General features: G+C 42.6%; 1 protein-coding gene across 4 annotated transcripts in view; it reads left to right on the plus strand.

Moving 5' to 3' along the window:
* The window catches only part of ARL15 (ADP ribosylation factor like GTPase 15), a 152708-nt gene that overhangs the window by 74378 nt on the left and 60251 nt on the right, over nt 1-18079 (plus strand). The gene's annotated exons all lie outside the window — the stretch shown is intronic.

Below are 18079 nucleotides of genomic sequence, written 5' to 3' on the forward strand. Positions count from 1 at the left end.
CGTGCAATGCAGCTTTCGCTTGAGTGCAGGAAGCTCCTGCAGCCTATCAGAAGCCACACCTTGGTTTTTGAACAGTTTCGGGAGTCGAACGGACTTCCGGAACAGATTGAAGTTTGAGAACCAAGGTACCACTCTAGAGGTTTGTGTCTTTTGCTGTGGGTAGTGCTGAGACAACAAATGCAGGAAATTAATCTGCGGTTCTGCACAGTTTTCTCTAGTATGTGTCTGTCTAATATGGATTCTGGACTATGTTTCTACACCTTTTATAGGGCAGTCAGATAGCATGCTGTTTGCTATTAGCTTGGCCCCCATTGTTCATAAGAATTAGTTTGTGGTTTAGCTGTTCTGCCAAGTATGTAGAAAAACACAAGTTGCTTACTTGTTTTTTGGGGGCAACCTCTTACTATCAAAGATTATTAAAAAGCATTTCAAATGTAGAGTTGGCTGTCAATTCCATTTCTCGTGGTTACTTTTGAAGTTGCTTCCAGAATGTTAGATTACTTTCCCCCCTTTGCATAGGTGTTAAATAAGGCCACTTTAAATGTTTCTCCACAAAGTTGATTTTTTAAAGAAAAACTTTGACATTAGTTACTGGAAATCATACATTGTTTCAGAATGTTGGCTGGTCTTCATTACCTTGGCTGCCAGTCAGAAAGCTATGGTACAATGGCATAATAGTACTCTTCACTTAAGAAGCAGTATCTTGGAATGGAGAAATGAATGAAACCTAAATGTTAATTACTAAATGATTACTAAATTATTATTTGGGTCCAAGAAATGGCATTAAAGTGTTCCATGGTGTATACCCTGTTTCTCATATTTTAAGACATACCCATAAAATAAGCCATAGCAGGATTTTTAAGCATTCAAGGAATATAAGCCATACCCCGAAAATAAGACATAGTGATAGGCGCAGCAGCAATGCTGGCCACGGCAGGAGGAGGAGGAAAAAAATAAGACATCCCTTGAAAATAAGCCATAGTGTGTGTTTTTGAGGAAAAAATAAATATAAGACATGTCTTATAATATGAGAAACACGGTAGTTCCATGGTTGGCAGTAAGTAGATCCAAGTTCAGCCAGTACCTTGAAGGAGACTGAGATTCTATGGGCACAGCTCTTGGGTTTCTGAAGAAAGGCCAATAGACAGATATAATAAATAAATAATCCTTAAAGAAATGGAAAACTGAGAATGCTAATTTTTTTTGACTTTCCACATTTTGAAAGGGTGGAAAAACTTCAAATGGTTGCAATATCAAAATGAATAAAAGGAGGGGAAGGTTGTGTGATTGTATTCTGATTTATGACAGAATATTTTAGGGGGAAGGACTTTCCTCCTCCTTTGGTCTCTTTTGATCATTGATCTGGGTGACCCCATGCTCAGTCTTTCTTTCCTTCATTTGGCATGGATGGGCTTGGTTTTTTTTTCCAAGTGTCACTCTCATTTGGGAACTCCAGGCAGTTCCACTCCACTAATCTGTGATCTAATGAGCAATAATGTAGGGTTACAGTGAACATTTTGTTTGCTTTAATGGGAGGATAGCTAGACAGAGAGTGGGAGAGAGGTAGTATCTGTGGAGAAGAGATGCAGTGTGATTGAACAGTGTGAAAAAGAATTGTTAGACCAGAGTAGTAAGCCTGGTTTATTTCATGATAGGTCTGGGAACACCAAAGCATATACAAGGTTTAAAACTCTTTTGTCCAAAATAATTCTTATTATTTATAAGAATTATAATTCTTATTATTTATAATATATTATTTATATTATTTTATACTTATAAAAGTGATGATTGGACATTTTTGCGCAAGCACATAGTTGGCATCATAGTTCCCAAAGGTTTGGAATGTTAGCTTTATTCGGTCATTTTGCTTTAAATATAAATATAAACAACCATGCTAATGGTTGACTGTTTTGTGTTGGTAAAATAGTAATTTAAGCACTAATACTTTCATATATTAAAAAGAATATTGATAATGGTGTGCCTTTTATGACTATTTTTATTAAATTTTATTTTTTTGCCTTGAAACTACATTGGAAGTAGTGTTGAATACTTGGGTGTTAAGAGAACTGAGGTGATGTGTGCATATACTTTTAAGCTGTTGCACTGATAGTCGTTGATGTGTAGCAAACCCAGACATTATTTCTGGCCCAGCTGTCATTTACAAAAATGAAAGTGCAGTCTTCCAAGCTATGTTATTGTTCATTCAGGCGTTAGGAAGCCAAACAAATGGATGCTCTTAAACAGTAAGGCACACTTGTTTTTGTATTCTCCTATAAGTTTAGATAACTAAGTCTTATACCCACTGGATCACAAAACCAGCTCTGTGCATACTTTAGATAAGGATTCTGAAATGAGGATATATGAGCTTCATTCAGGTAGTCCATGGCATGTCTGTAAAAATGCAATTAAAATTATATTGCATCTAGCACAGCTCATTACAATTGCTACAATGGGTAGAAAAAACATTTAGTGGTCCACCAAGACCCATGGCAATTTTCAAATTGTTCATGGGGAATTGTGCCATGGACCACCTGAATAAAGCTTGTGGGTGAAAGAGTGCTAGGGGAGCTTTGAGGCAGTTTTTTCAGGAACCCCGCTATCCAAACTGATGGAAGACATCTTCTCTATCAGTTTACATAGGGGGTAATTTGAAGGATGCTGGGAAAAGTAAAATTTCAGTCCCCACCGAGAAGACCCTTGATCCAAACATCCCCTGTGAGAAGGAATGTGAACTTTCAGTCCTCAGTAGCACTTTTCCTACTCGCAGGCCTTGTGAAAACCAATGAAGAAGTCCTTGCCATTGAGGCACACTGAAATACTACACACATGGCAGGGGGATTAAGAGCTGCGCCCACCTCAGTTCTGCTTTCAACCATTTGAGCAGGGATGTTCACATGATTAGAACACTCCTGGTTCAAACTTTCACCCCATCCTTAAAATTTAAATTGCATAAAAAAGTGCAAACTGGTCTCCTTGTATTTACCAAACAGATCTTACATATTTACACCATTGGATTGAATGGTAAGAACGGTTCTACATTGAAACCATTTAATGGAGTGACAGGTCTCCCACTGGAAAACTTCAAGAGATGGCTGGGCTGCCTTCTCTTGCGAATGCTTTGCCGCTGGGTTTGCTGCATTGATTCCTCTTACGATTCTGTGATCTACAGTTTTCGCAATACAATATTACTGGAGGCTTTAACATTTCATAAAAATGTTGTTGGAAAGCTGCCCCTCTCCCCAGAGCGTAAATACCATACTTTTGCAGAAACCTGAATGCTACCAATGACTTGGAATACCAAAGGACCATGCACAGTAGTCTTTTGCAATATTTATTTGTGTACACAATCATTGTGTTGCTGCCTGCACTGCTTATATTTGTGGTACTTCATGGAACATTTCCTACCTGGTAGCATTTAGCTGGCTATATAGGCTACTTCCAACTCACACCCCTTCTCTTGGAGCTTACTATAGGCACCTGCACCATTTGCATGCTGTTGTAAGTAACTGGAAACTATCCAGTGGAAGTATGAAAGTTTAATTACAATGTTGGCCAGACATCACAGAACTGGGTGTAAGAACAGGAGGTCTATATTCCTAGCTTCTCTGGAAAGGGGATTAAATTCTTTCCATAAACTACCCCATATACTCCCGGTAATGCCAAATTAGGATTTTATTTGTCATTTTAATTCTTAGTGAGTATGGTATCTAGTTGAGATATTCATACTTTATCTCCCCACTCCTCGCAGACAAAGGGTCAAAGCATTTGCATATATACACTTTGTATATCTTAATATAATACTTTTGCATTACCTCACTCTTGTGGTTTAATTAAGTGTCAGTATCTTCAGTGGGGCTTACTCGCTAGTAAGTGTGTTTAGAATTGCATCCATAGTCAAACTATCTTGTACAAAAGTTGTGTCCTTTTAAATCTAATTCCTACTAAAGACCGTGTAATGTTTAAGCAACTGAGATGGTTAATGAGATTTATAGGTATTTTTAAATAGTTCACATTAGATGCTGAATTTTGGTCAGGGAATTGACCAACCAATGGGGATTTTGAGAACTACAGTGGTACCTCTACCTACGAATTTAATGCGTTCCGAACACACATTCGTAAGTCGAAAAAATTTGTAAGTCGAATCCCATAGGAATGCATTGGGAGAAAAAATTCCTAAGTCGAAGCAACCCTATCTAAAAATTCGTAAGTAGAAAAAATCCTATCTAAACCGCATCCAAGATGGGGATGGAGCTCCGTTCGTAAGTAGAAACATTCGTAAGTAGAGTTATTCGTAAGTAGAGGTACCACTGTACTGAATAACAAGAATTATCTGCATGTAATCACCTGCCCAAAATAGGTAGAATGTCTGGAAATTGGCTATAGGCAAATTGGCCCGTGTATGAGATTTTCTAGATAGAAATGGTTAGGCAGATGATTTCTGAGGTCAGAGGGGCTGAGAACTAATACTGAGTTCCTTAGTATGCTGTAGTCACGTTGAATTTTACTTATGCAGCTGTTTTCAGCTAGAAAAAAAATCGGGAAGCAGCAGGTGTATCTTCTTGAGGTTATCTGCACTTCCACCATTTGCTTCACAACTGTCTGACTTTTCACACTAGTTCACAATTGGAGATCTGACTTTCAAATTAGTGATACTGTGGCCCATCTCCTTAAGACTATAGTGGGCTCATTGTAGTCATTCATGGAAATCTTAGGGTTGTATCGAATTCTGCACAAGCAGAGTTCCACTCATCCTCTTCTCTCCTCTCCTCTCTCTGAATACGTCGCCACCCCATCTGCTTTGGAAAGTTCCCCAACCCTCCAGAGCACATTTTGAGAGTGTGTGATAGGCTGCAGAGGAGACTAGAAAGAAACCCCATTCCACACAGAGGTATTGGTGCAATCCTGTACTCTTCTACTCAGAAGTTACTGCCTCTGAGTGTTTATAGGACTGTGCCTTCTAGTTCTGTTGCTAATTAAATGTAAGCAGTACATTTGGTCTTAGAAAAATAAGCCTATTCCCTTGGAAAACTCCACTTTTTACGCTTCAGGAGCCTCCTGTGTTATAACAATACCTCTCTCTTCTTCTGAAATATTTATATGCCAAGTCTTAATGAGATATTTCAAATCCTCTTAGGGTAAAAAAGAACTGCTCGGAGGAGGAGCTGGCAGAACTTGTGTTCCAAGTTGGAATCTATATACTGTTTTATGTACTGTATATGCTTTTTTTTGTCTTGTGCTTTTTTGCTCTTTTGTGTTAAAGTCATTAGACATGTCTACCAGCTCACCAGTTTTATTGCTCCATAAAAGAGTGTTTAAAAAGCAATTAATGGCATAGACACATCTCGTACAACACAAGATGTAAGGTTAGCACTGGTTCCCTCAAATAATAGAAGGTTTTGTTCAGCATGTATCATAGTTACTACTTTTAAAAAGACAATGTGAAGACCACCATAGCAGCAAATTAAAGCCCCTGGGAGCAAGCTGAGTGTTACTGAAAGCTTTAGCAGAGATGTCCTTCAAACCTTGAAGCCTTGCAAAATAAGATGTGATTTACTGTAGAAGTCTGCTTTCCCGCTATAATTTATATTGGGACACCAGCTGGAGAAAATAAATTTATTTTCCATCAGAAAAAGTTATGTTGACAATACCTAGATATATCAAATGTAAGGCACACAACATACAAGGTATTGTAAGTATTACAGCTAATTATACAAATAGCTCAAATCTAGTAGTACAAAAAGTATGTTTAACTTTTAAGCTACTAATTAATTGCTGTTCTTGCTTTAATTGTGTCTGTGTGTGTCTGTGTACATATAGACTGTGAGCATATTTCTGGCACGTTATCAGATTAAAATTTCAGAATGTTCTTGAGTGGATGAGACATTAGTTTAAGTTACATTTTGCTAAGTTATCAGCAGTGCCAAGAAATTTTTACCTTGCTACTACAATGTTTTATCACACGGGTGTCAAACACAAGGCCCGGGGGCCAAATCCGGCCCGCCAGACCTCGTCATGTGGCCCGCCGAGCGCCCCAGCCAGCGGGACCCAGCAGCGGGACCTTGCTGCTAAAGCGTCGCGCCGACAAAGCGCCGACAAACAGCTGGGGCGGGGAGGTAGAAAGGCGGCCAGAGCAGCGCTGCGTGGAGCGCCCCGAGCCACAGCAGGAGAAGGAGGAGGCAGCTTGCCGGGTCAGCGCCGCACGGAGAGTCCCGAGCCTCTGGGACGCAGCAGTGCTCTGTAGCACTTTGAATCCTCCTCCTCCTGCCACGGCGCCTGGCGCCTGGAAACGGCTGCTGCTGCTGCTGCTGCTGAAGCACAGACAAAGCACCCAGCAGTGCCGTGTGGAGGAGGAGGAGGATTCAAAGTGCTACAGAGCACTGCTGCGTCCCAGAGGCTCGGGACTCTCCGCACGGCGCTGCCGGGCACCGACCCGACAAGCCGCCTCTGCCTCCTCTTGCCTCACCTCCTTCTGCCTCACCTCCTCAGCCTCACGAACGTGCAACTCTGAGGGTTTACGCACTTCTCCTAAAACGGACACCCGCTGCCTCACGCTGCACGGGAAATGCTTTTTGCCCCTGGGTCCCTTCGCGCTCTTTTCTGGCGCTGAATCAAGGCGACGACCCCCCCTCCCTTTCTTTCTTCCTCTCTCTCGTTCTTATTCTTTCTTTCCCTCTCCTTCCTTCCTTCTTTATCTCTGTCTTCTCTCCCTCTTTCTTTTTCTTTCCTTCTTTATTCCTTCTTTCCTACTCTTCTTTCTCTCACCTCTTTCCTTCCTCTCTCCCTCCTGCTCCCTCTTTTCTTTCTTCCTTCCTTCCTTCCTTCCTTCCTTCCTTCCTTCCTTCCTTCCTTCCTTCCTTCCTTCCTTCCCATCTTTCCTCCTCTCCCTCATTCTTATTCTTTCTTTCCCTCTACTTCCTTCCTTCTTTCTCCCTTTCCGTCTTCTCTCCCTCTTTCTTTTTCTTTTCTTCTTTATTCCCTTCCTTATTTCCTACTCTTCTTTCTCTCCCCTCTTTCCTTCCTTCCTCTCTCCCTCCCACTCCCTCTTTTCTTCCTGCCTCCCTCCCTCCCTCCCTCCCCTCCCTCTCCCTCTCCCTCTCCTTCTGGCCCTTTGAAATATACTCGGAGTCGAGAGTGAATTTCATGCTCTTTATTCAGCTCATATTCATCAAGGAGAAGAAGAGAAGACGAATGGCTCTTTTCCCAAAACCATCTGCTTATATACATTATTTACACAATGGGCCTTGCGTGATTGGCTACTTCAGGGCTACACCTGTGGGCCAATTATATTGTGGATTGACTTCTGCCTGCAGCCTGATTGGCTGCTCCTACAGGCCAATCAGGTTGCGGATTCACTTCCACCTGGAGTTGGATTGGGTAGCTCCCGCTGATTCTGAATCCTATTGTTCTAGGATTCAGCTCAGTACATAACACCCTTAAACCCTGGAACCAGGAGAGCAGCTCCAGTGAGTCAACCTCAGCCAGTCCCTTTGGTGAAGGGTGGTGGCTCACTGGCAGAACATCTGTCCTGCATGCAGAAGGATCCCAGCATCTCCAGGTACTAGTAGCTCTGCAAAGGTCCTGCATGAAACCCTAGCGAGCCTCCACCACCCAGTGCAGTTACCAAAAATCATTTTTCAATAAATTGTACAATAATTGTACATTTGAATATCTATTTGCCATTATTCTGACTATGTTTCTGCTTTCAGAGCTAGTTATTACTTACATTATTACAAAAAACAGTAATAATTGAATGCAGTGACAATAATTTATGATAATAAAGAGTGGACACATAGTCCTACAGATACAACCGGCCCTTTGAGGGTGACCAAACTGCTGATGCGGCCCCCGATGAATTTGAGTTTGACACCCCTGTTTTATCATATTAAAATATATATTACTTGCTACATATTGGTAATGGGAGTGCAGGAAGCTGCTACTGAGTCAGGGCCATTGATCCATCAAGCTCAGTCTACAGTGACAGGCAGGGACTCACTCCCCAGGCTTTCTGACAGAGGACATTGCCAGTCATAACTGGAAATGCTATGAATTGAACCTGGGTTCTTATACATGCAAAGCAGGTACAGTACTCTGCTACTGAGCTATGACATTCCCCTTATAAATTTTCCTGTGCAGGCAGTTGATCCAGTGCAGGGCCGTCCCTAGGCCTGGGCTGGGTGGCGCAAGGCGCCAGGGCGCCTGGCCATCAGGGGCGGCGAACGTTGGTGTCTGCCTCCGCGGTTGAGCAACTTCAGGCAGCTCTCCGGAGGTGCGCGGGGAGCGCGAACCTGGGGCCGCCTCTGCCGTGCCTCTGTCTCATCTGTTGAGTGGCTTCAGGCCGCTCTCTAGAGGCGCGTGGGGAGCGCTGGCTGGGGCCGCCTGAACAGCTGAGAGGCGCAGCACGGCGGCCCCAGGCTCCCGCTCCCCGCGCGCCCCCGGAGAGCGGCCTGACACTGCTCAACAGCTGAGAGGCACGGAGGAGGCAGCCCCAGGCTCACGCTCCCCACGCGCCTCCGGAGCTTCGTGCGGGGATCAGGAGCCTGGGGCCTCCTCCTCCGCACCTCTCAATTTTTGAGCGGCTTCAGGCCGCTCTCTGGAGGCACGCAGGGAGCGCGAGCCTGGGGCTGCCTCCTCCGCGCCTCTCAGCTCCCCGCGTGCCCCTCCTGCCCGCCTCACTCACGGGGGGGGGGGGGCGCCGGAGGGATCTTGGCACCAGGGCACCAGATATGGTTAAGACGGCCCTGATCCAGTGCGTAGTAGGGGAGTACATTGACTGATCCTGTCTCCCTTCTAATTTTGTAACTCCCAATCCCCTCTGATGGTTGGATGTATAGGGGCATGATTCTGCATAGTGTCCAAAGAACACGTATAGGAAGAGCCTAGCAGGGCATGCTAGAGAGGTAGAGCTAGCAGGCATGAATCTTGTTACTCATGGTATGTTTGATCAGATGGCTATGTAAAGTAAAGGCAGTGCTGTCCCATATTAGGGCAAAACCAAAGTGTGCAAGCTTTTTAGTTCTCCAGAACTGTCCATAGCAAACAGAGGGTGGAAAGCAACATTGTGTTAAGACTATTGCCCTGTGCTAATGGAACAATCTCCCTTCTCCTTCTCCTGTCTGCTATCGGAGTTCTCCTGACCCCAAAGAGCCAATTTGTGGAGGTCATGATGGGGGGAGGAGAGGGGGGGAACCCCATTGTGCTAGTGGCACTCATTGTGCTGACTCCCAATAGCACAACTTTTTGATTGAAACTGACCGGAGAAATTGGGGGGGGGGAGAGAGAGAGAGAATGAGAGGAAAAATATTTTAGCTGATATTAAACCAGTGGAGTCTGCATATGATATTAGTTTTAAGGTGAAATGGGGGAGAACATAGCTGACATTCAAATAAGGCTGTTTAGGCACTGTGTAGGTTGCAACTTAGGCTTCCTGAGAAGGAGAATAATAACAATGACCAACTCTCCATCTCTGAAAACACAAGAACTGACTTTTACCCAGGCCTTCCTCGTCTTTAGGCAAAACGCATAGGTTTCTTAGTAGATGGAACCATTTTAACAAATAGCATTCACCATAAAAAAGAAGGGTCCCTAGTCTGTTAGATTTGCAGCAGTATATGGAAAGGGCATAGCTCCTGGGGTGAAGTACCGGTAGGTAGTTGGCTCTGCCGCCTGAACTCCCAGCTAGTATTTGATTCAGTCACACACACATGCACCCCACCTACAGCTTCTGTTTTGTATCTGGCTCCAGTTGGTGCACTGTAGAATTTTAATAACACAAAGTAATTATTACCAAAATGCTGTCATTTGTTAATGAGGGTTTCAATATTTTCCTATCTGTTCCTGAGTATTTGTTGACATTTTAAATAAAATTGGCACTTAAGATCCACGCTGTATTTATAATCAAAGCACTAATATTTAATTTTTGAAAGCAATTTACACTTTTCATGATATTTTTATGATATATGAATGCATTTACGGAACTCTGCATTGGTTTCTAATGTTTGCTGAAGATTTGTTTGCAGGCAGCCATTTATATTATTTTTGAGTGATTGACCTTAGAAGAATTTAACTGTCTGCTAAGATATGTTTGTACATGTGCCTGGCAAGAAAATTCGTCTAGCAGTAGACCTTTAGATCTTTGCACTGCTTTCAAATTTCAACAAATGTGTTTTGCTGTAGCAGAGAGTGAGTTTGTTGCATGGGCTGAACGAACTGTGGGGATTACCTAAAGGAACATAGTAATAAAAACAAAACTTGAAATATCGCATTACATTCTTTTGAAATAATAAAAGGGGTGTTAACAAGATTGATGCAAGCTGTAGCTGACAAAAGTTATCCATGGATTCCCTTACAAGTTATTAGCTGTATTCCCTTAGCAAAGGTTATACTGCTATAGCTTATCATAACATTAGCTTACATCTGAAGAAGTGTGCATCTGAAGAAGTGTGCATGCACACGAAAGCTCATACCAAAATAAAAACTTAGTTGGTCTTTAAGGTGCTACTGAAGGAATTGTTTGATTTTGTTTCGACTCAGACCAACACGGCTACCTACCTGTAACCATTAGCTTACATTGTACACTTTTTACCTGTCTGCAGCCTAGTTTCAGGCTTCCACAAAAGTTCAGTTGTAGGGAACTTATTAAAATCTTTACGGAGGAAACAAGTATTACAAAGCATTCAGATTTGGATTAAATTATTTAATGCAGTGTCATTAAAAAAATATATAGTATCAAATTCAGTCTGCCTCTGTGTTCATTGCTTTTGGACTACAAAGAACTAATGAGAAGTATTAAGAGATCTGTAGATCTCCTGCCAACCTAGCAGTTCGAAAGCACGTCAAAATGCAAGTAGATAAATAGGAACCGCTACAGCGGGAAGGTAAACGGCGTTTCCATGTGCTGCTCTGGTTTGCCAGAAGCGGCTTTGTCATGCTGGCCACATGACCTGGAAGCTATACGCCGGCTCCCTCGGCCAATAATGCGAGTTGAGCGCCGCAACCCCAGAGTCGGTCACGACTGGACCAAATGGTCAGGGGTCCCTTTACCTTTAGAGATATTTATGGCATAGTCTGGAAGGTAGTGGCTTGGTATAGTGGTTGATGTTAGTCTAGGACAGGAATCCCCAAACTGTGGCCCTCCAGATGTTTTGGCCCAGAACTCCCATGATCCCTAGCTAACAGGACCAGTGGTCAGGGATGATGGGAACTGTAGTCCAAAACATCTGGAGGGCCGAAGTTGGGGGGTGCCTGGTCTAGGACATGGGTAGGCAAACTAAGGCCCAGGGGCTGGATCCGGCCCAATCACCTTCTAAATCTGGCCTGCGGACGGTCCAGGAATCAGCGTGCTTTTACAAGAGTAGAATGTGTCTTTTTATTTAAAATGCATCTCTGGGTTATTTGTGGGGCATAGTCCGGCCCTCCACAATGTCTGAGGGACAGTGGACCGGCCCCCTGCTGCTAAGGTTTGCTGCATAGCTGCCAAGTTATCCCTTTTTTACAGGGATTTTCCCTTATGCTGAATAGGCTTCCTCGCGAGAAAAGGGAAAACTTGGCAGCTATGGTTTGCTGACCTCTGGTCTAGGACCTGTGAGGTCAGGCTTCAAATTCCTGGTCAGTCATGAAGCTCACTGTGTGACCTTAGGCCAGTCGCCAACTCTGTACCTCGCATATCTCATAGGGACACAGATATCTGTGGGGACACAGATAGCCATGCATACTGCTTTGAGCTCCTTGGAGGAAAGGTTGAACATTTGTACAGTTATAAATAAGAGTAAGAAAGGGCCGAAACTGCAAAACCAACATGAAAGGATTTTTTTTTAAAAAAAAAGTAATTTGGGTTAACACAGCTTGCTTCAGGATGTAACCAACATGTCTGCAGTAAATTATAGCTACTATGTAAAATAGGTTGCATTTGTGATACAGGCACTTTGTCAGGATAATTGACACCATTGTGTTCTCTGCTGCTGTTGCTAGACAGTTTTCCTGGACTAGTCCTCTGAGGGGCCAAGCTGGTGTTTGGCATGAATTTCCAACATGGTGCCATATAATCCCCTTCTACCACCACTTCAGTGCAGCATGGATCATTTTGGGTGCTCCCCAGACTCCCAGCCTTAAAAATGGTCTGGTGGGCTTTTCCTTGTTGTTGCTTTGGGAATGATTTTTTTTTTGTTGTTTCCCGAGGGTCAGGATTGCCTTGATGGTGTGATGTCAGGTTGTTTGCTGTTTTCACTTTGCCTTTTTCACCCTCCTTTTCATATAAGTTTTGCCCTGCTATTTTGTTTATCGTGGTGGTTTGTTGTTTGTCATGGCTTGTACAGTGCTGGCTGGGTTACTGGCTTTGAATTTGTTATAAAGACACTTGAATTTATATTTAGAAGCAGGGTGGGTGGGTCTGTTTCCCTGAAGGAATTAAATGGTTCAGTAAAGCATAGATTCTTTCCAACGCTTGGATATGTTTCATACTTGTTGTTGTTGTTTAGTCGTTTAGTCTTCGTGACCCCATGGACCATAGCACGCCAGGCACTCCTGTCTTCCACTGCCTCCCGCAGTTTGGTCAAACTCATGTTCGTAGCTTCGAGAACACTGTCCAACCATCTCGTCCTCTGTCGTCCCCTTCTCCTAGTGCCCTCAATCTTTCCCAACATCAGGGTCTTTTCCAAGGATTCTTCTCTTCTCATGAGGTGGCCAAAGTATTGGAGCCTCAGCTTCACGATCTGTCCTTCCAGGGAGCACTCAGGGCTGATTTCCTTAAGAATGGATAGGTTTGATCTTCTTGCAGTCCATGGGACTCTCAAGAGTCTCCTCCAGCACCACAATTCAAAAGCATCAATTCTTCGGCGATCAGCCTTCTTTATGGTCCAGCTCTCACTTCCATACATCACTACTGGGAAAACCATAGCTTTAACTATACGGACCTTTGTAGACAAGGTGATGTCTCTGCTTTTTAAGATGCTGTCTAGGTTTGTCATTGCTTTTCTCCCAAGAAGCAGGCGTCTTTTAATTTCGTGACTGCTGTCACCATCTGCAGTGATCAAGGAGCCCAAGAAAGTAAAATCTCTCACTGCCTCCATTTCTTCCCCTTCTATTTGCCAGGAGGTGATGGGACCAGTGGCCATGATCTTGGTTTTTTTGATGTTGAGCTTCAGACCATATTTTGCGCTCTCCTCTTTCACCCTCATTAAAAGGTTCTTTGATTCCTCCTCACTTTCTGCCATCAAGGTTGTGTCATCTGCATATCTGAGGTTGTTGATATTTCTTCCGGCAATCTTAATTCATTTTATACTTAATGTTTCTCTATTTTAGAGTAAGGACAATACACTGTTGTCTTCAAACACCGTGCATTAGATCCTTTGCACCCACACAATTTTTAGGTTGGGCAGGGAATCACAGGCTTGTTCTCCATTCTTAGCATCTTTTTAAAGCCACCCGGAGAACCTGGGCTGAATTATATTAGCGACCTATTTATATTACTTTTTAAAAAGACCTTCAGCTGATAAAGTTTGTCATTGGCTTAGTTTGGTGTATACTTCAATGCTTGCTTTGGAATTGTCCATTCTTTTGTTTTTAGTTTTATGCTAATATTTTTTCTGTTTTATATTCTGTTATTTGATTTGTTAGTCACTTTGAGTTTCTCTAGGAAATTAGACAGAATAGAAATTTTAAAAAGACTAAGACTATTGCCTTACTAGCAATTGGAGATCTCTGTGTCCTGAAGCAAGGCAGAAACAAGGAATCCCAATCCAGGCAGCTGGTGGTCTCGATCTCAGCCTGAGAATATTTTGTAGCATTTGTTTGTGTTAATATTTTAAATTGTAATCCACCTTGTGTGTTTGGCAGGAAAGCAGTATATATATAAGAACAATAAATAAATACATAAAATAATTACGTTGCAATTCTAACCCTACTTAGCTGAGAGTAAGCCCCATTGACTTCAGTAAGAGTTATTTCTGCAGTCTTGCATGGTAATCCACATTTGCCCAGATTTAAATTTTTTGCTATACCCAGAAAAGAGCATCTTAATTTAGAAATCATTTTGTTTTGTTTTCTGTTCACCTCTGCCCTGCAAAATAACAAATATGCTCTCTTTTACCATGTGATTCTGTTGTATTTTACTCTATATAATAATAATAATTGTTGGCAAATGATATATTTTACTAGAGATACCATTGCTCAGTACCAAACAGATCTTCCAGTTACTGTGCGGATTACCCCTGTTAGTTGTAAAATGTTTTGATCCTAGATTTCAACATACATCAATGAGGGAATAGAATTGCTTTAAATTATGGATGTTGTTGTGTCTGTTGCAAGAGATTTGAAATTCTTCCTGTTTATATAGCCATGGGCAATTTTAGCAATATGTTTTGTCACCTGTTTGTTCTCTTAAGGTGATCTGGAAAGTTGATGAAGATTTTTTATTTATTTTTTACTTTGAGGCCTTAACATCTTCAGAATAAATGTACATATTGTTAGTGACAGATTGCTAAATTTGGCTGTAGACACTTAGCTGTATTTCGTGCCAAAAGTAATCCAGATGTGCATAATTTATCCTGCTGCCATATGTGCACTGACATGTTTTTCTATAATTAACTGTCTGTTTTAGTATTGCTAAACAGTTAAATGTTTATCAAAAATCCTTTGGAGTAGTATTTTATTTAATGCCATGCAAAGTCTTGTATTCTAAATTGGATGGGGAAATATATCCATGTGAGAGTTTCCAGGAGACGGTTAAGAAAATGCTGAGCAAGCCCAGCAATAATGCCTGGTTGCTGCTTATCAACTTCAGTTTTTGTTTCTGTAGTCAACACCTTGTCCAACACATTTTATCTCTAATTGTAATTTCTTAGCAGAAAGGTAATACTGTTCAACCAGAACAAGCATGATAAAAAACACACCTATTTGCTCGCAGAATGTTGCTCATTACTTTTGAAGAACTAAATATTTCAAAACAAAATAAAAAAATTCCTTCCAGTAGCACCTTGTTGTTGTTGTTTAGTCGTGTCCGACTCTTCGTGACTCCATGGACCAGAGCACGCCAGGCACTCCTGTCTTCCACTGCCTCCCGCAGTTTGGTCAGACTCATGTTCGTAGCTTCAAGAACACTGTCTAACCATCTCATCCTCTGTCGTCCCCGTCTCCTTGTGCTCTCCATCTTTCCCAACATCAGGGTCTTTTCCAGGGAGTCTTCTCTTCTCATGAGGTGACCAAAGTATTGGAGCCTCAGCTTCAGGACCTATCCTTCCAGTGAGCACTCGGGGCTTAAGAATGGATAGGTTTGATCTTCTTGCAGTCCATGGGACTCTCAAGAGTCTCCTCCAGCACCATAATTCAAAAGCATCAATTCTTCCACGATCAGCCTTCTTTATGGTCCAGCTCTCACTTCCATACATCACTACTGGCAAGCACCTTAGAGACCCACTAAGTCTACGGTGCTACTGGAAGGAATTTTTAAATTTTGTTTCGACTACGTCAAACCAACACAGCTACCTACCTGTAACTAAATATTTCAAGCTACTACAGTTTGAATTAAGCAGCAAAAGGAAGCTTGCATAACTCTGAAATCTATTTGCATGGGATGAATTGTTTTATCTTGCGTAGTTAGTTGTACACCTGGTGCTTGCTCTCTCGTTGCCTTGATCATTTTATTATTTTCCAGATCATCACCAGCAATTAAGCAAAAGTCTGCCAGTCTGAAGAGCTGACACTTTGCCAGACATGTGTTAAAAGAAATTAGGCAGCAAATGGGAGGGCAGTGTGCAATCCTGAATAGATATTCCAAGCATGGTCTGTATTTGGACTTGAGTGCAGAACCCCAGGGTGACACTAGAGTTCCATTTGCAAAACAGAGGTGGCGGATCCTAACCTTAAAGATGCAAACAACTGTTTTTGAGTTTACTGGTGAGGACAGTGCTTCTTGGGAAAGGTGCCTTCTCTTTTGCCACCACTAACTAATGGCAAAATATAGGTGCATACCTGTGCTAGCAGTAGACCAATGGATCAAGTGCAGAGTAATGAATCAGCAGATCTCTGGAGCACTTGCTCCTCCCAGACAGTGAAAGTAACTTTGTCTCCTATTAATGATGATAGCTGGTGTGCACCAGTGTTGGCTTTCTTTGTTGTGCTTGCACCTGTCTGTGCTCGCATAGTCACAGGGGAGCTGTGGATTTAAGGGACATGCTTGGAATGTCAGCTGGGCTGGGCACCAGGCTAACAGGTGCTGGGCACAGAGCATTGACATACTCAGAAGTATCAACCAAAACATGTTAGATGAGAATCAAAGATATGAGGAATACATTGCACATCCAGGGTGAATACAAGGTAGGTTACACTTTTGGGTTATACTTGTACCCAGTGCGGTGCTAAGTAACCATCCCATCAGTGCAAGGATTTACACTTGTACAATGGGATTTCTCTCTCTCTCTCTCTCTCTCTCTCTCTCTCTCTCTCTCTCTCTCTCTCTCTCTCACACACACACACACACACACACACACACACAGCTTGGCCATGTGTCCCCTAAATGTGCTTACCCTAGTTATTTATTTCCCATCCTTCACCCTAAGGTCCAAAGGCAGACTGTTGTTGTTTAGTCGTGTCCGACTCTTCGTGACCCCATGGACCAGAGCACGCCAGGCACTCCTGTCTTTAGGCAGACTACAGCATTAAAAACAACTTAAAACAAAAAAGGTGAATCGTAAAAGCTTACCAACCTTCCACAATTCCATACCTTCAAGATGTTACAGACAAATGATCAGGGCTGATGGGAGTTGTAGTCTGCAGGTTTTGGGCAGCACCTGGAAAGGGGAAGGCTAGTTTATAGATTAGGATCCTAGTTTGTATTTTCTAAAACAGGTGATGATGAGATTAGCCTGTGGCCATTTTATGTGATACAACGAATCCATCACACACATTTTATTTCATTGCCCATTCTATGCAAAAATATATGACAAATATTTGGCCCCCTTATTGAAGGAGGGGACCTATCACACTGACTCTTCCAGGGTGACCTATCGGTTGAATAATTGTAGGAATGACGTTGTGGAGAATGTGGCAAGACTTTTGAGTGACGCCATGTAATTATGTCACCATAGGTCCTATTAGCTACCTTTTTATCTTAGGATGTCTGGACAGTTTTAACCGAAAGTACCTCCTACTATGTTTCGTTACCTGTGTTGTGTTTCAATCCATGTATACAACATACTCTTACTATGCCAATAAAGGAGATTGATTGATGTGGTATAAACAAGTGGGGTATTGCAAGTTATTATAGGATATGGCACCAGGGCCTTAATCAGTGGCCCTAAATCAGGTACAAGTTATTCTCCTCTCCCCCCCCATTCAACTGTGCTAAAGCTTCTCCAGTCAACTGTGGACTTTTTGAACCCCAGCCAAATAGAAGAGATGCAGGAAGGCATACAACTTGGGCTTCAGCCTCAAGAGAATGGGTTATTGTACCGTAGTACTGTTGAAGCTAATCCATAAGACAGGGTGTAGCTGCTTTTTAAATTAACAGATAAGTATGCATGGTATATTAATCCTAGGGAATGCAAAAATTCACTCAAACCTGTCCTAGCTGGGCTTGCATCCTAACAGTATTATGAAGAAAGAAATATGGAATAGGCTAAATGCATTAATCCTAAAATGCTCATATAGTTGCCTTAGAAAGTCTCAGTGCATCCTTTAGGAGCCATAACTCATGACTTGTCCTTAACTGCAATGTTTATATTGCTAGGAGTCTGTGGATAAGATTTTGCAAAAATTTGACTTAGAGAACGAATGTTCACTTGGCTTTTTTAATTGTAGCGTTTTTCTGCCATGGCAGTAAAAACCTGGGTGAAACATCATCTTGAGCTGGTTTGCATGACAAGGTGTCAGGGATTGGCTGGATGATGAGGTGTGGTGGGAGGCACCACCCGGGAGACCCTCAGAGGAGGAAGGCTCAAAGCCCAGGGATTGGTGGTGGGACACTGAGGACAGATCAGAGGGAGACGTGTGGGATGCTTGAAGGGGCAACAGGATTTAGTGAGCAGGGAGAGCCTGCGACAGGAAGCAGTTCAGACTCAGAGGCTGAAGCAGGAGGCTCCAGAAGCAA

This window comes from Zootoca vivipara, chromosome 11 (genome assembly GCF_963506605.1).
Source record: "Zootoca vivipara chromosome 11, rZooViv1.1, whole genome shotgun sequence".
Lineage (NCBI taxonomy): Eukaryota > Metazoa > Chordata > Lepidosauria > Squamata > Lacertidae > Zootoca > Zootoca vivipara.